At 41.0% G+C, this 27,297-nt stretch overlaps 1 long non-coding RNA gene across 1 annotated transcript; it reads right to left on the bottom strand.

Annotated features, from left to right (window-relative positions):
- Positions 1–607: 607 nt before the first annotated feature.
- On the bottom strand, positions 608–27,297 carry LOC133275074 (uncharacterized). The gene is made up of 2 exons (XR_009745387.1): positions 27,154–27,297; positions 608–1,552 (listed from the first exon to the last, which is right to left on the bottom strand). It is a non-coding gene; the product is annotated as an uncharacterized LOC133275074 (long non-coding RNA).

Genomic DNA, 27,297 nt, shown 5'->3' with positions numbered 1-27,297 from the left:
GTTGGACTTTTTGTGTATAATGAATCCATTTTATTAGGGCAGAGGTTGAAGGAGGATATTTGTTTTGCCATTTAAAGTAATAGTAATAACTACTGATTCAATCCAAATTGAATTCTTCTTCTTCATTTGGTTTGTCCAGCAAAGCAAAACATTAACTTGAGCAAATACCTCAAGTCAGGTATTCATTTGGGAAGCAGTTGCTGCAATTACAAAGGTAGCTGCCCTACCTATTGTATCAAATAGGGTGAGTAGCTTCAGGCACAGTCAGACTGAGGTGATGAAAATAGATGTATTTTCATTTACCTGGAAATGGACCTGGAGCGGCTGCAGGGCCAGTTACAACACTCCAAGGACAGTAATGCACTGCAGTGGGATGGGAAGGTGGGCAGCCCCAGCTGTCCCTCACGTGGATCCCCGACAGCACCCTGAGCTCTTTGCTTTGCTCCCACTGTAGCTTCCAATGTACTGCAGTGGGCACTGCTGGGAGCCTTGTGCACTGATGGCACACAATGCAATCCCATACATGTCCCAGGTTTTGGTCTCAGCTAGACCAGCTTTGCAGAGCCCTGTTCCCATCATCTTAGTGACTTCTCACAGCTGTCCAGACTGCAGGTCAAAGAATGTTTTTTCTTCTCACAGTGCCACCAGTAGCATCAGTACAAATCCTGAACTCAATTTGTTTCCCACTAGAACTTCATCAGTAGTAATTATTTCAGCAGAGAGGAGAAAAATCAGACTGGATACTGACCCCACCATCTATTCAGTGGAAAAGATATAGCATTGTGCTCTAAGCTGCTGACTGCCAGGGCACAATCAGCCCAGAAGCAACCTCGTTTTCAGCAGCAGCAGTCAACAGCTTTGGTATATGGCACTCATCTGCAGCCAGAAAACACTTCCAGGATTTTGCCAACATCCCTGTGACTGTCAACCCTATTATAGCCCCTGCACTGGCTTTGCAGAGCTACAGCAGACTGTGTGAAGTACACAAAATCTGTGCAAGCTGCGGATGGATGTTCCATTGTTTCATTACTCTGATGCTGGTGTAAATTGATGGGAAATCAGAGCTAGAGGCAGGACCTCTATTATTGACTTTGATGCAGAAGGCAGCAGTCTTGATTTTCAGTTTCCAAATTGAATCTGCTAGGAGAAACAGTCAGCAGAATCGAACCAGCAGAGAAGCTGGCTATATATTTTGTTTATAGTCTCACTTAGAAAGCACAGTTTATGATCCGAGTAGCAGTAAGGCTGACTGTACAGTTGTCAGCATTCAAAACACTGTTGCTAACTCAGTCCAGGTTCAGTTTTGCCACTCTTAGGAGACGTATCCAGGGAAACCCTTGGTACAGGCTGCCATAGATTCTCCCTGTGTGATCTCACTGGTGAGGTAGGGTTGGGGTGGAGCAGGAGACGAGGTGATCCCATTCACTCCACTTCTCAGGCTGTCACACAGGAAAAGTGTCTCTCCCTGCAGAAGGAGCACAACTGGATCCCCACATGTACTCTGATGGGCTGCAGCAGAGTGGGACTGAGAGGATGTCTCTGGCACCATTTCCTGCATGAGCAAATAAAGGACAGACAGAGATGTACCCTCATCAGTTTGAGCAGAGATGAGCAAAGCCATTACCTAGCCACCTCCCTGAGATCTGTGGTTTCAAGCAGTTGTCAATGTCAGCCTGTGATTGAGGAGGTTTGATGAGTCAAGATGTTATAAACCTTCATCTCCATTTCCTCTGGAGAAAAAAATTTCTCAAGCACATTCATGGCCACAGGAGATGGCCACAACCACTTCTCTCTCCTGAAACATGCAATGAAGTAAAGCTTGCTCGGAATCATCTCACACTTCCTGGCTTTATGAAATGCATTAATTAATCCCGCATTAGCATGGGGATGGATTTCCTCCCATTGTGTATCTTCTTCCAGCCATTATTTCTATTCTTTTTAAAGTTACTTAGAAAAAGCGCTGTTCCCTATTAATCAGCATTATGCCCATGGGTTATGTATGTAGAGTAGACTGCACACAAATATGATATTCTAACACTGATTGCTCTTGGTTTGCTCCCATTTGTTACCTATTGATTTTCAGGGCTTTGGTATATATGACCATGCATGCAGTTAGTAAACCCCCTGTGTCACAGTGAAATGGCACAGGTTAAACAGTGCAGTGTATTTGTGCCTGGATGTGTGTATGTGCAATCTGTGAATTTCAAGAGCTATAAGCACAAGCTCGCCTGTACAAGATAGGTTTGAAGAGCTGACATTAAAGGTAATATGAAAGTTCAGAGGTGCAAAATAATTTAAATGCACAGAAGAGGTAGCAATAACGTTTCTAAACCCAGGCAGTGAATTATGTATATAAGAAACATTAAAAATGCAAAGATGACTCTATTTGCATTCGGAATGCCCCCTAGCTGTTACCAAAGAGGAGGAAATTGCTTTATGCTGGATTCAAGGGCATACTACTTAGTGCTGTATTTAAGTCAAGAAGGAATATCACTCATTTTTATTCTACCACTTAACTTGGGCTTATGTAATCTGTCTGATAGCGGAGTCAGTTGTCTTACTGTATTTTCTATCACAGAGAGAGAATATATAATTCAATCATTAAACCTTTATTTTCAACCGGTTCAGAGATCCCTCAGAACCATATTCGTGCATGTAAATCATGGGCTGTCATCAGCCCAAGAGGATGGAAATATCAGTATTGGGCTGTCCTTTCCCAAATCACTTTTGAGTAATCACGGGACAAAATTAAACTTATTCACCATTTGGGGAATACGTAGATGATGTGAAACAGTTGAATGACACATGGTTTATTTGCAGGGAGTGGGGTAAGGTATCACTTCAGAGCAACCAGGATCTAAAACAGGAGGCCTGGTTCATCTAAATGAATTTAAACCCTGCCTGGGAGGAAATTTGTGAGTGAAAATTGCCTTTCTTGGCCCTCACTCCAACAGTAGTGACTGTGAGCTGGACGTCAGCAAGTGGCATGAATAAGTGTGTGAGCAAATGACTCCATCTAAGTAAGGATTTAGGCTTGGACGTGGTACTGAGAAAAACATCTCATATCCTGCTATCAGGATATTTTAGCTCACAGCATCTGTAGGTTGTCAAAACTGACCTCACCTGATGTCAGGAGAGTCATCTCGGGTGTAATTCTGGAGTTCTCATAGGATCAACTGTTTTTCTGAATAGACCAGTTACCTCCTGATCTTTTCCCTCTCTCCCAAAGAACAACAACTATTGCATGGGTTTGGTCAATTTTAAACAGAAGGACAAAAGATGGTAGAAGAATTACAGCTAAAGCCAGGAAGAAAAACACTGGAGATTAAATTCAGATATGGGAGTAAGAAACTTCCATTAAAAGAGACATTGATGTGAGTCAGTGTATCTCGCTTAAGGGGCAAAGCAAAGCTGGAAAAGTGAACATCTCCTTAATGAATATCAGAAACATGGGGGCAAGAGACAGACAAATCAGAGGTCATGTGTTGTATCACCCGTGTCAAAAAGAAGCAAGAAAATAAATGAGACTTTCAAGAATAGACTAAAGCCATTAGAACAGGGACGGCTGGAAAGGGAGGGCTGCGCACAGGGATAAAAACTAGCAGTGTGTCTGCAGAAAGCAATGAATACTGGATTCACCAGTCTGGTAATTTCTGTAACAGAGGACTCCTGGAGAAATGGCCTTTGTATGTGTTAGGGGTGAAAGAGTGCCGGATTACACTGTGCGGGGCAGTGTGGAATAACAGGGACAACTGCTCCAGAGAAGTGGTGTTACAGGATGGAGGTCTGAAGCCTGCTCTCTGAGGGGGATCAAGAAGTATCCATGGAGAAGCCCAGAGGAAGAATACTGTTAATGCTTCAGCCTGACATATTTTGTTTAATATTAAAGGCCAAACTGATGCTGACTGTTAAATCGATATCAAATCAAGACTGGAATGTTTTATGATCATGGACAGTGAACTCCCTACTGCTGGAGTCATAAATGATGTCACTTTTCAGCAGTCCTGGGGCTGCCAATATTCAGGCCAGAAATGCCCATTTTAATTAAAAACTTTAATCTTAAACACAAAGCGTCACTTGCTGACAGTGAGAAGTACTCCTTTGTGTTCCTCGTGTGCTTTTGAGGCTCTGTGTGGAGCATGAGACAGTCTATGTCCTGCTCAGCACCATCCCATCCCTGTGGCAAGGCCCTGACTGAAGACAAACCTACTGTCAGAACAAGCTTGATGTAAGAGCTGAGGAGAACACAGGTCTTGAGATGTGAAGGATGGCATTTGGGTGTGAAGGAATGCCACATACTTGTGTACAGCACACCTCTAAAATACCCTGTGCACTTCAAACACAGCTTAACTGGGATCGGGAAGTCCACTCCTTTATGTTCCTCCCCAGTACCAAGGAGCACGGTAGCATGTGCTTTAAATCAGTAGTGCTTAGTCTGACTTTGCTATTATTTTTGCTTGGCATGGGCTGGACCCAGAATCCTCTAAAGACAGGTGTATTCTGCATCTGAGTCTTTGAATCAGCCCCCAGAGGATGAATTTTATCAAGGATTTCATAGCCTAGAATGATTGAAATCAACAGAGACCTTTGCCACTTTCTTATTTATGTTGCCCCACTTGGTGAATACATGCCAGTGACTGGGAAGGCTGCACTACAAGGTCATTTTTTATACCTTTTAAAGTGAAGCATTATTTAGGCACATGTCAAAGCTTTCACAGGTCTTAAGGATTAAACATGAACCACAGGTGTGGCTCATCTCAGGGATGAAAAGGTTTGTTGGCACTGGGGGGGTTTGAAGTAATGTCTCCCATAAATCCGAAGACTGACTGGAGGCTTGTGAACAGGAATGTCAGGAACTGACTCCCTCTTGCTGTACTCCAAATCTGTGCTGTGGATCCACAAAGACATAGCAACATCAGGATCTCATCACCATAAAGTCCATTCCCAGGTCAGGATTCCCTGCGCGGCCTGTGACAGATGGCCGACCACAGCTGAAATCAACTCATCCTGTTCAGTAAACCTTTTCCAGCAGTGACAATCACAAGCCCTCTTCTGCTAGATCAGTCACCTTAGAGAAATAGCAAACTTGGAGGAGATTTCATCAGACAGGAACAATGTCAAGTCAGAAACTTTGCATTACTCTGGTCTAGTAAGCCATTCAAAGTAGCTGAGTAGGGTTATTTTGCTGTTGTGAAACACATCTGCGTTCATCCACCAAAGTAGTGTGAGTAAGGGGGATTTGCTTAGTTTTTTGTCTTCTTCAAACAGACAGAAAATATCCCCTCTGCAAAATTAATGCCTGCTTGTAAGTTCTAAGGCTAGCTGTATCCTTTGCTTTTAAATTTGCCCCAGATCTGTCAAAATTGCTTTCACAAGTGCAGGCTGACATAATGATAATAAAAAAAAAAGACAGTTTCTAATTGGAGTGGGACATACGTTACAGTCATGTCATTTTACAAGGGGAAAGTGATGTTTTCTAGTTCATATGTTATGATAATTCCCCTTGAGAAATGTTTCTCCTAGATGAGAACTTTGCCTATATGGTGTAGATCATCTTGCAGTAAAGAGATAGAAATATTATGGGAGTTTCCACAACAAGATTTTGTGGAAGAGCTCATAGGTTAACATATTACACATGCTCCATGGAGGTCATTCGACATCTACAGCAAAACATTCCTGGTGTATAATTAACATCTCATTTTACCTCTGCTTTTCAGTTCAGAAAAACTGATAAAATATGTTTAGCCAGAAAATAATTTTTGCACATCTCACAAGTAAGGAGTGGAGTTTATTCAGAAATTTAATAAAAAAATAAATCTACCTTTTACTTCTAAGAGCTGTTTTTTTTTCCTATGAGCAGGCATCTTCCACCTTTGCCCAAAATGATTTGCACCAGATACCCTTTGACTAAGAACACCGAACAAAATAAGCTGACAATCCAATGCAGTGTGATCCTCCTTATCAATAATATAAGAATATTACTTATAATTACTTTATTTGAAAATGGCAATAACATCCTATTAACCTGGAAATTAACTTTGGACAACTGTTCCTATGAGATAATATATGGAATCTATTTCATTGAAATCTCTGTCTTTATGTGAATAGCTTTTAGCTAATTTTGTTGGCTGCAAATGGGTCCCCCTTATTTCATTTAAATGGAGACAGAATTAAAAGGAATGGGAAGCTTCACCATAAGATCCAGGTCTTTGTCTTTTGTCTGTATGAAAAATCCTTTTCCTCACAGTGTAAAGACTACTCTGTTAAATTATGATGTAGCTTTTACCTAACAAAGTTTTCTGCCTTTCCAGCATTAGCTGCCCTGGTTATGCCAGGAGCCAAGGGCCATGAATGACAGGCAATACCTTCACTGATTTGACCTGGCACTTGCAGATCTGTGCTGTTTTCCAGGTATTTGAATACATTCAATAGCAGCAGCCACAGTGCATGCATTGATCCAGCACTAGCAATGCTGCCAATGTAATCCTGACCTGGTGCTCACTGCACCCTGACTTGTGTGCAGGGTTGGAAGCTGCTCCTTGATGTGAAATACAGCACAAAAACCTCAGTGTTCCTTCTACTTGCAGGGTCCCCCAGCTCTGAATTCCTTTTCTTTCCCCTGATTTCCATTTAGCCAAGCTTTTCTCATTCCCAGTGTCAGGTCAGCTTTGACAATTCACAAGTCATCATATTTATCCTCCAGGGTCTCTCCTATAGGTGCCTATAGGTGGTCTAAACAGGTCATGGAGGACATACTGCCTCATGGTGAACACAGTGAGCACAAGGAAGGCAGTGTGACTACAGCCTTCCCTGCTCTCCTGCTCTCCACATGAGACTGATAATCCCCTTGACTATTACACCATCTAACACTCCAGTGAAGGAAATAATGTTCTATGATCTCCATTCAACAAAATTCTTAAATACCTGCTTAAGATGTATGCCTTGCTGCCTCTGGAGTCAAAAAGATTAGTCATGTACTTGCAGTTAAAACACATGCATGAGTATTTAATATGTTTTAATGGTTCTATATATTCATTTGTCTGTTAAATAGCTGCAGTCCTGGACGTCCCCACTGAAAACAGGATGAAACTCATACATCAGATGCCTTCAGTCCACCAGACTGTTCATAGCTGGGGGAGGGAGAAGAGGGAGGAAGTGTACTAGTAGTGAGTAAGCAGAGATTTTGTATCGTGCAACAATAGGTAGCTATATTTTTTTGTACATTGATATGAAGTACTCATATTGTTATTTCTCTGAAAGAATGATTTGAGGAACTATTACGAAAGGGAAAGCACAGCTGTACTTTAAATGCTGTTTCACTGCTCTCTCCATGCTCCATGCTGTGCAGCAGACCACAGATATGGTTGTGCCAACTCACACAAATTGATAACCTTCAAGATAGACTTTCACCATGTATTTTAATTTTCAGCTTCTGGATCTTCTATATTCTTTAATCTATTAAACGATTTTCATAATATCACCTCTTTAAAATACTGATTTTATTCTGAGCTTTACCAAGTGAACAATAGTCTGGCTATCATTGACCTAAATGAATCCTATTTTAGGTAAATGGTCTTTGTCTATTATTATAGTTCATACTTAATTGCTGAACAGAACAGCAACCAACACACTTGCTTCTATTGGAATAATTCCATTCAGTAGCAGCTTCAAGAGTTATAATTCTTTAGGTTAAACCAAGTAGAACACAACATTATTTCACAGCAAGTTGGTCATTTCAATCAATGTACCTGTTAAAACAACCTAACAACCTGCTATATGGTGCAAGAGGCAGCTTCTACAGAGCAGGCACTCAGGGTGGCTGTAGACCTGACTGAACCAACCACTTCAGGTGATTTGATAACTGCTTTGCATTATTAAAGCAGCATGGGTAGCTAGAGCATACCAACCAGTGAGGCCCAAAGTAGTCTACCATAAAGTGCCATATGGTTATTTACAAATGTGAATGCAACTTCTATTGAGATTTTAAGCAATTATCTGTTAATGGGACACCATAGAAAGAGCTGTACAGAGTGTTAGTCTTTATTTTAGAAGCAAAGTAGAAAAGAACTCTATCCTTGAATAAGACTGGAATAGATTCTGGTTTCATTGCATTGCTAATGTCCCTTAAATCTGAGCAGTAAGGACCTTCTTAGCAAAGAAGAGATTCACAGTCCGTGCCACTGGACTTTGATTCTGGTCAAAATATAAACAAATTAATTCACTAGCTGAGACAATGATTTGGGCACCATGTACCCTAAAGTTCCATTCAGAGGATGTCTTGAAGCACATGTACTCATTTAAGAGCTGCAAAATGCTCTCCTTACATTAGCTTCAGTGGATTTCTTTGCATACTTTAAGTTACAAGTATGCTGTAGTACTTTATTTTAGCTGAAGGCTATATGTGATGGGAACATCCTATTCATTCTTTGTTGCCATAATTAAACAACCATCACATAAAACCTCTGCCCCCAAAGAGTGAGCTTCAAAGCAACAACTTTGTGCTGTCTGATTCTATTTCCAGATACCTGTTTGCACAGCCAGACAAGCCTTCATTATTTATTTTATCCATTGTCTAATAATATTTTAATATTTACAGTCTCTGAAGTGAAGGCTTTCCATACCGGGGTTCTGTCACTGCTCATCCATGGCTGAATTGTCGTTGAATAAAAGGCAGTGGTCTCATCAGCTTCCCTTAAAGAAGGACTGGGACCCCAAGTCAGTCACTGTGTATGAAATATACATCTCCTTAGTTTTCCCCTTGCCCTCTCAGTCCCCCAGTGTGAAATGAAGAAAAGTATTTCCTCATATTTCTCATGTCTGAATGTTATATCACTTAAGCCTGCGTAATAACGTTCTGGAAATGGCTGGTTAACAACTGCCACAGCACAAGCAAGTAGCTTTGATCAATCTTAAATCCTCATCCCTTGACACTTTAATCAAAATAATTTAAAATTCTATTAAGCACAATATGCGGAGCATTAACACCCTGAACCAGTGAGCAGTTAGAGCGGGAAGGCTGAGTGATACGTCTGAATAACAGCCTTGTTAGAAAGGCTATCATCTTTTGCTCCTTGCTGAATCATCAGCGATGATAGTGGCAATATCACTCTTTCATTGTTAATGTATGGCTCAAAGGATCTGACAAGGAGCTAAATTTCTGATTACCTGGGATAAGCCGCTTTACTGAAGTAAGTAAAATGTTCTGTCCTTTAAGACTGAAGTGGGTTCTGGAGCTGCCCATCACCCAGGAGCAGGGGTAGTAACAGGCCAGCCAACATTATTCCTGCTGTGCAATTCTCCAGCCTCCCCAGTCTTGCTGCTACCAACTCATTTCATTCAGATCTGCTGCTCTGTCTTGAGGTTTCTTCTGTTCCTTACGGTTGTGTTTTTTTTTCTCCATTGTTTTTCTAAACACCAGAATGCAGCATCCCAAAGGACAGAACCAAAAGGCTCATCCACCAGTCACTGGGCAACTGCCATCTCCCAGCACAGTTACCATTTAAGAATTGAAAACACTTAAATGCCTTTCAAAGCTTTGTACTGACTAAATGTTCCGATACTGACTCAGATTTTTTAGAGGATGGGGGTTTTGTTTCTGCTGGCAGTGCAGATGTCCATCTGGACAATGACAAAGGAGGGTAAATGTTTTGGGTTGATCTTGGCTGTGCCTTTGTGGCCAAGCCCATCATGAGAAGTGCACACAGAAATCACAGATACCCTCACAAGCCCCCTTCCTTTGGACTAGAGCTCTGGTTTTATTTGTGCAATGCCTTAGGCATGCAGATCTGAGGTAAAGCCCGTATCTCAGGAAATATGTGCATACAAAACCTCATTTTTGTTTCCTTGTTTAAAATAGAATGGGGTAGGTTTAGGTGATGTCTCCAGGCCCTTTCAACCTTATCTTCTATAATTCTATGAAACTAAAAAAAAAGTGACATCTACTCAAAAACACAGACATGTTTTTCCTACTACATTATAAATGGGCCAATACTTACACATAGATTGAATCATGAATGGTAATAGAGAGGAATTTCATAAGAAATGAAAGAAAAAGGGAAATTACAATAATTAACTAGTCGTGACAGAAACTGGAGGAATTCCTGGATGCTGTTTGTGTAATGCAAAGAATCTTTTGAAGCAGCAGAACACATTTTCCAAGTCACACTTGGGAAATGTAGTTATTACAGTCCTGTGTATATAAAAAAAAAAATTAAAAAGCCAAAATAAGTTAAGAATAGCTTTGAAAACTCAAAAAACTCACAGGAAAAGCCAAATTAGCTGCTAAACTATCTCAACTATTACATTGCATCTTAGCCACTGGAGTATACAAACAACAATCTCCCTTGAACTGTTTGCAAAGAGCTAGATCAGTGATTGTGATTATGAAATTCAAACCCGTGAACACAGGGAGCTTTTTAGTACAGCAAGTGAAATCATTACTAATTCCCCACTGCCAGAACACATACCTCAGTGTGTGTGTGTGAGCACAGCCTCTCACGTAGTTTTTTCTTTCACAGTAAGATCTGGTAAAAAACTGCTTCACTAGGTTTTAAAGCCCACTGGAGGTGCTGTACATTAACTGAGAAGACTGATCAACCCATACAGTATTAAAAAGACATTTGTAGACTCATTTAATCAATAATGTACAGTATTAGTGTGCAATTTAGATCGAGAGAAGACAGCTGTAAGACTATGATGCATCAGCTAATGAAAATCAGAGTGTGATTCACTTAAGTAGAGAGGCCAAGAGGCGGCTCCTAAGCTGTGGTGGGAATAGTGATGGTAGCATGCACTCCTGAGCCTCTGAGGCCATACCCCAGAGGAGGATTTCTCCCACAGCAAAGGTCTGAGTGAGCTGTCTCTCATGCAGCATCCTTTCTATGCGTATAAGCAGGAAATTTTCTGAGCCACAAAGGCACCAGGTTTCTAAAAGAGTCAGACAAGATGATAAAATTTGACCTTGAAATGTTTCAGAAGTTGACAGCCACCTGGGATATGTCGACATACACAAGCCTGATCTGAAATCCTGCTTGATTTCAAGACTCAAGAAAGAAGGATTTCTTTGTGAAAAGGAGCAAGAAGAGGAAATTCTGCACTGTTCACATGAATTACTCTAAAGCTATATAGCAAACCCATATGATAGCTTTCAGTGCCATTCTACAGAAATGGCTATTCAGTCCTAAGCACCGTCTTTTTCTTAGAGATTTGGACCTTTCTTAATGCTAGAAAACTCACAGTTCCCTGCAGGTGTGAAGTCCACCCTGCAATGGGCCTAGCTGGCCTTGTGCTTCCATTCCTAAATCACTTTTGTGCAATGAGCAAGCTGCCATGCAGGACTGGGAAAGTGTAGAGAAGCAGTGGTTACCTGGGTCACTATCCTTAATGCACTGTGCCTTGGGGTTAAAACCTGCTTTGAGTTGCCCAGGAGTTTCAGACAGGACTGGGACCAGCAAAAGAAGCAGGATTAGATACTTAAAGCTGGCTCTTCTTCCCATCCTCTTTCCATCTACCTCTTTAAACCCCAAATATAAACCTCTCAGGCTGTTTAGAACCTATTCACAAGTTTATATAGATTTTCACAGACGTTCTCTACCCAAGTGCTTGTTTCATTAATGAGGCAGATACGTTTCAATGTGCAGAACATGTCAGGCTCTTGGCAGTGACAGTCGCTTCATGGATGCACCATCTGCTGCCCTCCGGTGTGACTGGTTACCTACTTTTCATGGCACATTTCTTTTTGCTGGCTGAATGACTCCCAAATCCATGAGGTGCTCTTTGAGAAAGCTGTGTAGAATCTCCTGATGTCAATACTTATGCAAACACATATTTCCATTAGAATAGCCTTGTTCATCTTCATGTTCTCCTATGGAAGTGTGATATTTCTTCTGTCTGCAGTTTTTGCTAGCAGAAGTCTGCTCCTTCCATTTGTAGGGAGGCACAGATAGAAGACTATTTTCTACCACAAGCGCTGAAGAAAGTAGCTGTGATTACAATATATGAACTGACAGAGAAGGGAGCTTGGAAAAAAGGGAAGACTTTCTGTATTTCCTTAATCTTCTGCATAAATCACCACGTGTCTCTCTGTTGTGCCAAACATCACAACTACCTTAAAGGGAGGGAACAGGGAGGGCAGGTAGACAATGATTTTTCCTGCATGAGAAAGCAGGCATTTGGACTGCTATTAATAGAAGTTCAAAATAATTGGGGGGAAAAAAATCACAATCATAAAATTTCAAGTTTTCTGACATGTTCTGTAATCACTAATTCTTGGTAATGTTCACTGTCTTACTTTACATAAAATCACTGCTGATACAAGTTTAGTTTTATGTAATACCCCATATGGTGGATTCATAAAACCTTCTACAGGGAATGCCATCATAAACTACTATTTTCTGCTATAAAAAATAATCATTAAAGTCCAGACATGCACAAACAAGGTAATCTGCCATAAATTCTGAAATGGTAAAAACACTACAAATGTAAATGTATTCAACTCCCATTGCAATGCATGTAATTTCCATAGCTTTAATAGAAATCCTGCAGTTGCAGTGGCTTGGCGATGGGTTATAAATATAGTAGGAATGAGTCAGCATGCAAATCCCTTCTGTGGAAAACAACTTGGGAGATTTTATAGCCCAAAGCTGTTTATTATTTTGTAAGAACAGTAATGCAAGTTCATGTTCAAAACCTGCTGAGAGAAGAATTTGCAAAACATCCTATTACGGAACAGGCAGGAAAAAAGTTAAGACCTATGTAATAGGACTGCGCTAGAACATTTTCACATCCCCATTTAGCTGATTTTTTTCTTTTTCCTCATGTACTTATTAGGCTCCTTGTGAGATTATCACTATGTTATCACTATTATCACACTGATAAAATGAGAGCACAGCTAAGGTTTGGGATTTCATTTCTCAGTTAATGCAACAGTCCTTAAAACTGCAGACACATGGAACAAAAAAGAGGTTTCTGGAAGCTTGCTTTAAATAAAGGAATTGCAATTAATTTTTAAAGATTTGGGTTGGTTTTTGCTTGAGGGTTTTAAAAAAGAAAATATTTTTCTGTTGCTGTGATTAATAATCAGGAGAGAATGTATTTCTGATGCTTCCAACCCCCTTTATACCCAGCTGACTCAAGCATTTCTGTTTTACATAACAGACTGCAATGAACAAATTCTATAAACATGATCTAATGATGTTGCTTAGGTATACTAGCAAGTGCAGAAAGCTATTTACTTTCAAGGCTGTCTCCATTATGCATTTCACACAGCAGAGAAACACTTTTGATGCCAATGAATAAATAACGAGGCAGGTTCTTCAACTGGACTAGGGCAGAAGTACATTTCCCAGCCCTCAGTGCCCTGTGCCAAGCAAAGAACTTCTCTGGTGTGGTCCTATACAGTCCAATGCTGGCCCAAGGCCATATGGACACCAGCTACGCTAGCACTAACAGAGCCAGATGCATAGGGCTGCAATGGTTACACCACTCAAAAGCACAGAAATCTGAGCTACTTGGGGCTTTCAGACCCCTCACAAATCTAGGCAGAGCATACGTGTGCACTAACTTTCGTGGATTAGATAGAGCTGTCAGTGTAGCTATAAGGATTACTTTTTTTTTTTACCAGGACCATAAAGTTGCTACTGGAAGTGAAAGAGTTTTACCTGTTTACCTGGAGACTGGGAGAACAAAAATAACAATTAGGTCCACATTTATTCATTCATTTATTTATTTTAACATTTCAACTATATTTTGATAGGAAAATGAAAACAAAGTGTATAGATTACAAGGTCAGTTTGCATGGAATGTTGTAGGGTTGTTGTTTTTCAAAGCAACAGAAAATATGATTTTTTGGATCAGTTTGAATCAGTGGGGGCTCATCTGGTTGCTGCAATGCTTGGTCAGAGTTGTCACTCAGGTCTTCCTGCTTCTCTCTGTAGGATGGAAACCTTTGCTAAATTATCCTTCCTGTGCAACCTCCCCATCTACTGATTGGCATCAGGTGAGTCAGATACCCTCAATATACAATGACAGGTATGGCCTCACCTGGAGAAATTCACACTGCAACCCAAATGAAATGCTAAATAAGATTTGCAAGATGCCTTTCAAATGGAGCCAGAAGGAAAAAAATCTGATTAAATTTGACTTAAAGAAAAATCAAAATGTTTGGACTCAAAATGCTCATGTTTTGTTTTCATCAAATACAGTCTAATTTTGACATTTTAGGGCTATTTTGAACATTTTCTTATTTTGAATTCTTAGACTGTCTTGGGAGAAATAGCAGATTTTTTTTGCAAACTGGCTGCACAATGAAACATCTAAAATACAATTATTCACTTAGTCAAAATGAAGAATATAACTTAGGTCAGCTAGATAGTGAGGAGATACAGAATAATAGAATCATAGAATAGTTAGGATTGGAAAAGACCTTAAGATCATCAAGTTCCAACCCCTGATGTGAAATAAATAATATATATAAATTATCTATATAATAATATAGATAAAAAATGTTTATTTAGATAAAGACAACTGATTTGCAACCCACATATGCAGCAGTCATAGTTATAAAAAGCCAGTTAAGCCCAAATATATAAAATACATGTAAAAAGCCTAAGTTATAAACTTAGCCAGCACCGGAAAACACTCATTCCTATGGTATATCTAATTTCCACATTACTCAGAAAAATTATTTTTTTACTTAAGAACCAGTACAAAATTACTTTTTAAGAACTTTCAGTTCTGATTTTGTTACTGTCTCAGAAGTCTCATGACCATATATCAAATCTAAATAATAATGTTTGAGACTAAAATCAACAAAGGCCACATCTGTAAAATGTATCCAAAGTGAAAGGGGCAGGAAGCCTCCATTTTCTATAAGCAGCTAACCCTGTCTAAATAACCACTATCATTACTGTAATTTCCTTCTCCAGTTTAAAAGAAAGGCATCTTTCCATATGCAGGACAGAGGAAGTAGGAATTTTTCTATTAATAAGAATAACAGGTCTTGGACTATTCCAGTCAAAAGCTGATCCCACATTTAATTATATTATTAGTTTCCTAAAGAACATACTTTCCCAGCAGGAGACAGAATTGCATGAAACTCTATTTTCCCTCGTGGCAGCATGAACGCTGACTAACCCCATTGCTACTAACAGGACAGAGACAGTGCAAGAGCAGAAATCTACATTAAGAGCTGAAAGTCACTAAAATCATTGCCACTCAGTTTCCCACTTCAGCTCCCAAATTCAATAAAATTTTGCCCAAACTTAGATCCATTTTGCACTTCTGCACTTGGCTTATCACAGCCCTGCTGTAAATAACCACACAAAATCCCTGTTCTAGGGTAATAAAGGACATGAGGACACAAAAAGCTGCAGGTTGAAACAGCTCACAGGTGACATTGTCCTTCAGTTCCCTATTTTCTTCCAGATAGCTGAACCCACAAGAGCTATATGTAACAAACCTCTCTTAGGTCTTTAATTTCTGAACAAAGTCAGCGCATGCTGGTGCTGACATCCAAAACTGCACCTTCCTGAGCAAGTTTTGAGCTAATAGTCACCAACACCAAAACAAGATGAATAGAATAGCAGAACTTCAGTTGTCCTCATCAGATATAAAGCCACATAAAATCCCATATATTTCTAGAGCTTTCTGAGGGTGAAGTAGTCTGCCTGTCTAAAACATTAAAAAAATATAAGGCCTGTGGCCAAATCTTCCATTGCATGAAGCTCTGTCTTAGAGCAGGTCAGGAGACAGCAAGGCACCTTTGAGCCAGTTTCGACCTTCTTTCCCTATGGTGTCCAAAACTGGTCTGTATTACTCTTGGTTCCTCACAGGACTGCCAGCCTGGTGGAGCACCAGGAGATGTGCCATGCGCTAGCACTGCCTCTACCCTTGACAGCCACACTTCTTGTGCACCTCTTGTAAGCACTGCCCTCCCTACCTGCAGGAAAGCAGGAGGCAGAGAGCAGAGAAGTGCCACTGCTGCCCTTCTGCCACCTCAACGTCCTCCTGAACCAGGGCCCAGGATACGAGCTCTTCTTGAAAAGTGTAGCACAGGGTGTGCATTTGGAGGAAGACCCACAAAGGTACCTCAGTTACTGACACACTCAACAGACCAGTGCCTAAAAGCTAGGCCTACACGTAATGAAGCAAGATGCCCAAGGACATTTCTGTTGCATAGGTGTAGATAAGGTCACCCAGAGGTTCCCTGCAGATGTGGGAATGCAAGACATACTCAGAAAGGTCTTCGGGGATTCTCCTTTTAGAGTCTGTTATTAGCCCTGCTACCTGTTAATTCCACACCTTTCCAGTGCAAGAGACTTCAACAGAAAGCAGGCATAGACATGAATCTGTCCCTTACAAATATAATCTCAGTTCTCTGAGCTGGGCTCCATGAGCCATGATACTGTGGCTTAACAAATCAGCATCTGAAATTGGCAGGTTTCCACCACCAGCTCACATGTGTGTGAGTGTTTTTTCAGGCTTGTGCAACAGAAGTTGTGATTTCTCAGTTCTTTCCTCTTCCACTGGATCATAATTTAAGATCCATCATTCAAGACTGCCTGATCTTGATCCACGTCCATATATCACAGAGAACATTAAAACCTGACCTTTATACACAGGATAATAAATACCTATGAGTCACTTACAAGGTAGTAACTCACTCTCACAGTTCAGCAGAGAGTAAAGGCTGAACCTCAACATGAAAACCTTCAGTTGCTGCCAAATATGAGGGGGCTTATAATAATACTTTTATATTGGTAAGCCGATAAAGAAGGCTAAATGTATTTCAGAAGTGTGATGATACATTAGCAAACAGAAATGGAGCTGAGCAGTTGCCAAAAACCTGGAAAATCCAGGATGCTGCAATCTCCACCTGCATAATTCAAGGAATTAACTGTATTTGTCCTAGAAGCCAGCTGGGTCGGTCTGACTTCAACACAACAGGCAGTGCGTCAGCCGACACAGTCATCTGCCAGCTTCTTCACTTTTACCACCTGATACAGCAGCTGATGCAGTGACATTGTTACTGTGAAATGGGGAGTGGGTTTGCAGGGCTTCTTGCTTCTCAAGATCTGCTTTTTGACACTGGAGTCACACCGGTGGGCAGTGTGAGGATGGCTTTTCTGTGGGGATGGCTGATGCATGGCTGGTGAGCAGCCAGAGGGAGTCGCAGGCAGTTTCAGCATCTGCAGCTGTAGCCCTCAGACCAAAAGGAAAGATGAGCCTTGAGGTATTTTTAGGCTTCCATCATGAAGCACTGTCTGTGTGGGAGGGCACAGGCATAACCTTTAGAACACAGCACAAGAAGAAATATTATCATGATTTAAAGGGTTGACATCCGATGGCCAGGTCTCTTGAAACTCTCTTCCACCTCGATAGCTATAGTTAATATTTACACAGAGAGCTCTTGAATCAAAGAAGAGGAGGGGAAAAAGAAGCCTTGATGATGTAATTTCAGCAGCCAAGAACACCCAGTGCAATATTTTGTGCATTCATCAGCACACAATTTTAATGTGACATTAACATTCTTCCCTTTGCACGTTAAAAGGGACCAAGAAGCAAGAGGGCACGGACAATGCCTCTTTGCTCTCCAATGCATTTCCCCACCTTGGAAGCAAGGCAGTAGCAACAATGGGTACATGTCTTTTGTGCCACCTGAGCCACCATTTTTCTATCTTGCTCTTGTTCATGCCATGCAAATATGAGCTGAGATCACCAGCTATTCCCCCATACTTTTGGCAGGAAAGTGGCAGAGGGGGAGTTACTGCTGCTCGCCTAGCAGTGAATTACAGGCTTTTGGCTCATAATTTATACTATCCTGAGAGGAGACTCAAGGAAAATTAATTTACACAGCCTAGAGAAAAGAGTGCTAAGCAGCCCCTGTCACAGGGGGCTCACTGGTGTAAATCTTACATACCATGACCAAAATCAGAGGCATTATGAAAGGTTTATAAGTAAAAGTGGACTTTGGTTCACAGTCCCTAAATACTAACAGCAAAACACTTGGAAGGACAGGAAATCTTAATTTCTGGTATGGGGACAAGGAAAAGGAATAGCACAAAGCGAACAGAAGAAACCCTGAAGTGAGAAAAAGGGAAACATGTTCAACGAGAAGGATCAATGAGATATTGGAATGACCTGCTGAGGGGGGACACAAAACCACGTCTGGTTTGTTCCTTTCATTACTGGCCAGGGAACATAGGAAATACTCAGAGAATTCAGTGTTGACTAAGCCACATGAGGCAGGCCACAACCCCAGTCTTCCCCCTTGACTCACAGCAGAGCTCCTTTTGCCTGCCCATAAGGGCACTTGAGGTCCTTGCTCATAGGTGCCACCTGGTTGCTAAACCGCAGGCAGCAGCGAGCAGGAACAGCATGCTGGCTCCTCTCGGCTATGGTGCTCCTCTCAGGACAGAGACCACAGGAGAGATTCTGCCTCCTCTCAGATTGTTAATCCTCACTGCCTTTGTGCAGAAAAAGATAGGCAGAATCTTTCCACAAAGAGCAATTTTTTCACCCCAACAGTTTCTTTTCCAGCAGCAAGGTACAAAATGCACCTTTTCTTCCTGGAGCCTTGAGCTGATTATTTCCGTCTGTGAGTTCCTTGCCTTCATTCTGTCAACAGTCAGGCCGCCTAAGCAGGCATCGTTTTGAAAAGACAGCCCCTGGCATTAAGAGGTAGAGATATTTATGGAGAATTTTGCTTCATTAAGTAGCCCATAAAATTAGGAATCATTGAGCACCAGGGGTAAGAGACCACAATTAGTCAACATTATAAATGCCTGGTTTCACAAAGGAACATATAAAGGTTTTAATATAGCTCTACCTGCTGATCTGCTGGATGTGAGCTACTCTCACTTGAGCAGGATCTTCATTCGCTACACCACAGTAGCAAACCTCTTTGAATTAGAAAGGGCTTATTATGCATCTCAGTGATAGCACTGAGCATATTTACTGAACTGTAATGTGAGAAAGCCTTGGCAGGGCTGCTTTTGGACTCTACCAAGCTGGTGCCTCTCATGATACAGAAACTTTTACAGGAAGATGTGCTTGTAATCTCCTGCCTTAGGAAATTCTGTAAAATCCAAAAATGAATGCAGTGCAATTTGTTTCCCTGAGACTGAAAATATAAACACTGTGAAACAGAACCAAACAATGAATAAGACTATAATGTACACGTTTTTCAGTCTCCAAAAGTCAGCTTTTTCAGTGGTCCAGAGAGTGCTGCGCTTGATGCTTTCAGCAACGCCGGGAGAGTGACAAATATTTAATTAGGAATAATCACCTTTTCTTTTTGTTTCCTTTTTGGTATCACAGAACTTATAATGACTTTGCTTTACTCGAGTAATTTCACCCAAAAAACATCTAGTCTGTCCTGCTGGAACCGATGTCTATGTACACAGTTCCATCCAATGCAACATAATGTAGCTTTTTTGAAACTAGTGCAATATCTATTTTCCTTTAATGGCACATGCTCAGTACTTAAACAAACCTCAAAAATCATTAGCATTCATAATTCATTCTCTATTCATTCAAACTCTGTAGTAGCCTTGCTGGGCTACCCACTCTTTTTGTAAGATGGGCTGCTCTATCTGCTAGCACCCCTGCCTTCTTTTAAGCATCTAATGCAAAATAATAATGACCTTACAAACACAAACAACATATACAGCATCAGAGAAATAGTTATAAAGCAGTAAAGAGAAAATGCAGACATTCCTTTTCTAAGCATGTTAGCCCTTTCCTATTCTTCCCTTCGTTCTGTAAATTAACATTTTTTGCAGATAAAAAAGACAAATTCATAAATTACTGCATTTGGCAGTGGAATGTAGCAATGGTGGCAAGTCACAGCTGGAGAGCTTGAAATGTGGCAGCTTTCTTCAAGGCCATCATTTTCCTGCTCCTTTGGGAATCGCTGCTAAATGTGGCTACTGCTAATGTAATGAATATGAATCCATGTAAATCTCAGATGTGGAGCTGGGAGCTGTCCCCTCACAGGCAAAAAGGGAAATTTATTATTTTCCTATGCAGATTTTGTGAGCGTGCATGCGTGTATAGCTGTGACCTTCCTTCCGCAGCTCACCTGCTCTTAAGTACCCAGGTACTGCCGAACTTCCCATTTTTCATTCTGCGGCAAACCACCAACATGCACTCCCTCCCTTTTGAAGATGCCTGGCAGAATAATACACCACCTGTTCATCCCCCATTTCTACCCCCCTCCTTACTAATTAAGCTCTGAAACTGTTTCCAAACAAAATTGGATTTCTTTTCTTCTGCTCCCCCAGCCTTCATCCCCTGACTGCACCTCCGTAAACATTTTTGATTGGCCATGAAAGGCACAGAAACAGCCACAAATAAGAGGACCTGTCACTTCAGCCAAAGCCATTAGTGCTGCATGGAGAAAGCTGGCTGAGCTCATACTGAGCGACTGCATGACGTGCCCAGGGATGGAGAGCAACAGAGAGGGTTCCTAACCTGTATCCAGAGGGGTCTCAGAAAGGATGGGGTGGATAGGAAAGAGCTGCTTGACTTCCCTGCCCTGCAAAGGCTACAGGTTGACTGACTCATCAAAAAAGCAGGACATCTGAGTAGCTAACAGACATTTTCCATAGAGGAGGGGGCTGTGTGAGGTATGTGTGTTCTGAGTTTGTTTCCACCACAGAACAGGCAGTTGGAATTTTAATCCATGTAGCTTTTGCCTCCATGCTCGTACAGTGCCTCACACAATGGGTCTTTGTCTGTTGGCACAGTACCACTGCAGTACATACCATAAATAATAATTGAAATAACAGTTATAAAGCTAAGATTTTTTTTAATGGTCTCTAGAGCTGGAAGTTGTTTCTGGGCAATTGGCATTTTTGAAAATCAGGTCACCTGGTTAGGTTCCTAATTCTGAATGCAGAGTCTTATTTTACCATTCATTTTCTTTAAAGTAAGCCTCCAACTTGGCTCATGTAGACAAATATGACGTGAGGGAAAGCAGTGGAAACACTTGTCAAAATAAACCAAGAATAATCATTGGATTCCATTCACAAGTTTTTGGAGAGAAAATATGAGGCCAGCCACCAAATAAGAACAGTTTCAGCCAAGATCTACAAGTAGAGGGACATTGTTCTGCTTGACAGTTCTTCATCAAAGTGATTAACAAGCCTGACTGATGACCCTTTGGGCTCAGATGCACAGTTAGGGTATTGCACATCAGCTGAGCTATCAGCACACTTCCTATGTGCGTGGCCTTGCAAATATAAAATTATGTGACTTGGCTTCACCCCCTTCACTGGGACTAATCAAAGTCATGTTGTCTTATATTTGCTGTCACTAAAACCATTCATGTGGCTACCACAGGCTCAGTTGTGGCCCTGCAAACAATACTGGAAACTAATTCAAGCAACAGCCTGAGTGCTGTTTGGATTCATATAACCAAAAGCAGAGTTCCTCCTAAAATGGTCTGGGTGCCATCCACCTTCTAAAGTGCAAGTCTTAAAGTCAGAGAACTTGCACCTGAGAAGTGCAAATCTTTCTCTCCTGATTATGAAGGGAGCCACGTTAATCACCTCACGTAACTAGACTGGAAGCAAACAGTGCTAGCTGGTGCAAGTCCCATCCCATTTACTTGAGCTCTCCGAGAACCGCTTTATCCTCTAACTTGAAAGTTCCAGTTTGGAGTCCTATATCCCAGTTCATATGCAACAGCAGAGCCACATATAAAAAAGTGTCCTTTGGTTCAGTCCAGGAAGAAAGTGCTTACTGGGTTCAAACTCCTCCAGGGAACCCCACCTCTCTTTTCTTTTCTGGACTAGGGCAGAATTGAACTAGTGACCAAAGGAGAGGCCATGCAAAGGTAGTCAACTACAATAATCGCCTCTAATACATTTCACAAGAAATTTTATTAGTTTAGTTAGTATCCTGCTCTGCTGCACTTCCAAGCACACTAATTCATGGTTCTGCCACATCTTGATTCAGAATGTGATCAACTTCAGCTAATTACCCGTCCAACTTGTGAGTTTCTAAAGGGGTTGCACAGAGCTCATGTTACCATGTATAGCTGGACCACTGATGGGAAGCAGGGTTTTGGCAAGAATATTCTGTGTGTGAAAAAGTATGATGATAATTTCACAGCAGAATTTGGTTTTAGTGTTTGTGGATGTCAGGGTTTAAAGCAAGCCGGTACCTCAGAACCACGCAGCCACTCACTCGCTCTCCCCCCTTCCTCCCCCTGCTCCCAGAGGGATGGGAAGGAGAATCGAAAGAATGTAACTCCCACAGGCTGAAATAAGAACAGCCCAGTAACCAAGGTATAGCATAAATGACTGCTGCTACCACCAGTAATAATAATGATAAGGGAAATAACAAGGGAAGAGAACACAACCGCTTGCCACCGCCTGACTGATACCCAGCCCAACTGAGCAGTGATCTAGCCCTTCTGGGTAACTGCCCCCAGTTTATATACTGGGCATGACGTGCTGTGGTATGGAATACCTCTTTGGTCAGTTTGGGTCAGGTGTCCTGTCTCTGCTTCCTCACGGCTTCCCCTCCTCCCTGGCAGAGCATGAGACTCACAAGTCCTTGGTCGGAGTAAACGTTACTGAGCAGCAACTAAAAACATCGGTGTTATCAGTGTTGTTCCCAGGCTGGAAGTCAAGACCACAGCACTGCACCAGCTACCAAGAAGGAGAAAAATGACTGCTACTGCTGAACCAAAGACAGTGGACCTACTTCTGCTTCTGCTGAAATTAATAGTGAAATTGCCACTGCCTTCAGCAGAAAAACAACCAAGGTCTTTATTCCACAGAAACTCTAGCAGTAAAATACAAGAAATTCATTTTAGTTATTATATTTTGGAAGGCTGACAACAGCTGCATGAAGAACTGAACCTGCATCTCCCAGGGAGACATGTCATAACACTTAAATCACTAAGCCATTCCCTTTGATGTCCATGTTGTATTATAAAATTAATCTTTTGTAGCAATTAATTAGAGTAGTTATGAGGAAAGTCATGCAGTCTGAGGCTCACATTTATTGCTCAGTGTGGCCTTGTTTGTTTAGTCAGATTCCCTTAAGCCATTAATAGAGCTGTATGTTAATTTCCTTAATGCTTCTGATCAGCATGTTCTGAGTTACAACTCCACTAGGGCTTCATAGATTATCCCAATACATAGTACAAGTAAACAAGAGATACTACTTCCCTCTGCATGTCAGTCTCCCTGGATACCCTAATGAGATTACATCTACACCAGTCAAAATTGTTAGAGATAAGCAAATGAAACTCCTTGAGCTGTGACTGACTTTTCTGGAACATTCAGCCCTGAAGAGTTTAAAAATAAAAAGTTGCCTGGGTTTCTTGCTGAAACTGTGAATAAGTAAAGAAAGCGAATACATTCTTTAGCCAGCTTTCTTTTCTTCAAAAGTATTTCTCAGGAAATGCTTTAAAAGCTCAGTAAAGCACAGTCCCAATTTTCTTGAAAGGAAGTGAGCTAAGAGTAAATCTTGAAAACGACAGACCTAAAAACTGAAATGGAATTTATTCAAATGTCTTTCATGTCTAATGCATAAAGCCTGGTTGCTCCATCAAAGTTGCTTTGAATCAACCCTAGGTGCTTAAGCATGTGAAAAACCCTAAGCTCATGTAAGAAATTTTGAGCTTATGTATGTAACTTAACAACCGGTCCAAATCTCTCACTGGTCTCACATTCCAGTAGTGATATGGAAACAAGCAGGCACTTGTCTCAGGATGCCAGAGAATGATAACTACATTTGTTATGCTTGCCTAAAGGAGTCAGATACTGGAAAAATGAAACATTACTGTACTAAAAATAAAGTACTGCACCCCTCAAAAACAACTGAACAAAAAACAATCCCCAGACCAAAATGAGTGGAAATCACTACACAGTGTCTGCTTAATGCACTTGGTTATGTATGTTTTCTTCTTCAGATCCTACAGCAGCTACTCACAGATGCAGAACTGGAGGAATGATCTTCAAGTCCTTCATTTCTGCAACTCAGACTGGTAAAAATGGCAGTCTGTTTCAAAAAGCCAGGAAGCCCTTGGAACAACATGTAAATGGGAGTTTGAAGGCTGCAAATCTCACATACAGAGAGATCAAGATTTCTCAGGAGGCTGGAGCTCACGGTGTGGACAATGGGCGAGACCAGGGCAGGCCAAGCCCTCCAAGCTGCATCAGGCACAGCACTATGGTCCCCAGCATGGGATAACTGACTTTCTCACAAAGCGTTTAGCCACTGGATCTATGTGTCTCTCCCCATCTCCTCAAAACCGGCAAGTCACCCCCCCAGTTGAATAATCTGAATGTCCATTGACATCTCTGTCACGGTTTATACCTGTGCAGCTCAGCATTACTTCTGAAAAGAGGTTTGGTCCTTAAATACCTCTTCTTTGTTGTGCAGAGTACTAGCACTTTAAACAGTAAACAGTCTTTTGTCTTGGTGATGATGAGCAAAAGAAATCATAAGTCAGTGTCTCCTTCTATATGCCGACTTCTTTAATATATACTATGGGGGGGAGGGGGTGTTTGTCTTGAAAATGGCCTCTTTTAATTTTTCTTCCTTTTTTTTAACACCCCCCCCCCCCCCCCCCCCAAAACCTGAGCTTCCTGCTTAGGGTCAAACTGGTAAAACCTTATACTCTATAGGTATGTATGTCATGTATATCCACTGTAGTTCAAAGGCACTGTCTTTCCACCAACTCTTTGCAAGAGGTTGCACTAAAGAAAAGCTGTGGGATGCAGAACCTACTATTGAGTAGTTCATTGAACTCTTGAGATCTTTGCTCTACAGATGAACCTAGAGGAAAAAGATGAGACACGTATCCTGAGAGAAATGGATATGTGCATGTCAGTGGTGTATCAGTTTCTAATCAATATTAAACCTCTAAATGCCAAGATCAATAACAGCTGCAGGGTTATAACTGTCACATAGTTTCTCAAACATATGGGTCAGTAATGATTTTCGCTTTGTGTTCTTTATGTTTAGCGGATGAGGAATCTCTACTTTCATCTTTAATATTTTCAATATTGAAATTCATATATACTCTAATGATCAGATGTCAGGGCCATGAGTAAGATCACCCTTTAGCTTAACAGACAATAAACACACCACAAAGATCCTACACTCTTTCCAAAACATAGTTCTGCAACGATGAGTTGATGTGGAGACAGGGACTCTTTTCAGTAATGGAATAGGTCAATAGGTTTTGGTTTGGGGAACTGTCTGCCAGCAACCAAAGCCATACTGCAATGGCTCAGCATGATCCTTAAATGGGAAGAGTTGTTCTGTATCATTTTGTCTCCTGCACCTTAAAGAATAGCTGGAAAATTGTCACTGCCTACAGATCCTCAGCAATATGACAGCTCCGAGAGCACCTGACTGAACCAGCCACTTAAGAATTCTTTTCACCTATGATTTTTCATCAGGAGATATTGATTCCCATCATTTCACAGACAAGTGAAACAATTGCATTTCTGGTGAAGCTTTGTTGTAGTTGCAAAGATATAGAAATGGGCAGGGTCTAAACAAAAGCATTTGAACTCTCTTTGAGTTCAAATATGAAGTTTGACTGGATAATGGTAATTGTTGGACTGCCTTAGAGAAAAAATAAGTAGTTCCATTAGAAAGGGAATGGGTTACAAAGCCTCAAGTTTTTCAGCTGTAGAAACTTGGACTATTCACCCAGGAAACTGGAAGTACTATATGGGTTTTGCTCATTTAATGTAATATTCCTTGAAGTCTAGGTATGGGAATGTGGAGATGCAGTGCACCCTCATGGAGAAGTGACAAGGGTTTCTGTAGTGCCCCCAAAGCAGAAAATGAAATGAATGTTATGTATTTCTTCCCTGTCTCTGCTCTCATTCTGATAATAGTGTGGCTGTGAGGGCTCTGTTTTGTCACTGTGTACAATCTACATACACAGCTTGAGAAAAAGCCCCACACAGTAAGATCCCTGCCAAATTATTACCCTCAGTGCCAACTGCTACACAGTGGAGAAGATAAGACTTCCTTTATTCTGCCATGTCCTACCATGAAGGCATGGCCCAGCCTTTGTTTTAATTAATCACACTCAAATTTGGATTTAAAAATGAGCAATTTTTAAAATGGAATAATACTTTAATATAACTGATGTATGCATGGTAGAAGCAAAGATAATTGCTTCTATTAATTGTTTCAATTAATAAATATATTACAGGAAAATGGACATGATCACCCCCAGAACTGGGCAGATCTACAAAAATGAACAGCTCTACTTTTAATGAAATCCTTCTTTATCTTTCTCTTATATGTGAGGTTTTGTGAAAACTAAAGCTCCCAGGAATGTCTGTAGGAGACTGGTTTTGCTCAGTTTCAAAAGTGCTTCTCTCTGTTGGCATTCAATGGTTTTACAAGAGAAAATAATGAAAACAAGTAAAACCTGTAACCATCCCCAGAGGGACAGAAGTCAAACAACAGAAAGCTGATGTCTTTGAGCTAACTGAGCCACAATAGACAGGTCTTAGCGCAGTAAGACATTCCAGAGACTGCATTAGGGACTGTCAAACCTACCTCACTAACACTAGTTAACTAAGAGATAGGGAGATCTTACTGTTTGGATCAAAGCTTTTCTTGTCTGGATGAAAGATCACATCAGCTTTGAAAGAAAGTTCCAGATGTCTATGGGAAAAATAAATAAATAAAAAATTCCTCTTCCATTCAGCTTGTTTTCCAGCAAATTTTGAATTACTTTGTCAAGAAGAACAAAATAATATCCCAGCCGGAGAATGTGCCAGATGTTTCATTTAAAAACAACGTGAAGTCAGGAAGGTGGTAGCCAACTTAGAGGGACTGTTTGATCCTTTCCCAAGATTCCATTATTTCTGAGCAAGAGCGATATTAAATCATTCACTCTAATCAGTTCTCCATTTAAGAACAAGCAATCTTTATAAAAACACGTCTAACTGTGGTCTCCTTCATACAGGGGTGTCATGGCACCAGCATGTAATGGATGATATAGCAAACCAGATCTAGGAATAGTGACCTTACTATGCTGCAGCTCACTAAAAAGGCTGCAGGGGTTATCAACCAAGTGACTTAATAGTGTTCCATAAAAAGTTATGTGAATAGTAAATTCAAATACATTTGGTGCATTAGTGGATCAGAAAAACTTACCGGAAAACAGTTTCTGACACCATGTTCATTGGCTCATCCATTTTTGAGAGCATATAGATGAGCTGATTGCTTTAGACATTAATACACTCAAGTGCTTCGTTGCTAGCAAGGAGCAGATATATTAGGGAACTTGAAAGAAAAGCA

This window comes from Pezoporus flaviventris, unplaced genomic scaffold (genome assembly GCF_033815535.1).
Source record: "Pezoporus flaviventris isolate CSIRO_AGI_PZ_B2104156 unplaced genomic scaffold, CSIRO_AGI_Pfla_v1 ptg000037l, whole genome shotgun sequence".
Lineage (NCBI taxonomy): Eukaryota > Metazoa > Chordata > Aves > Psittaciformes > Psittacidae > Pezoporus > Pezoporus flaviventris.
The sequence above is the reverse complement of the archived record's forward strand: the minus strand, read 5'-3'. Positions and strand labels throughout refer to the sequence as shown.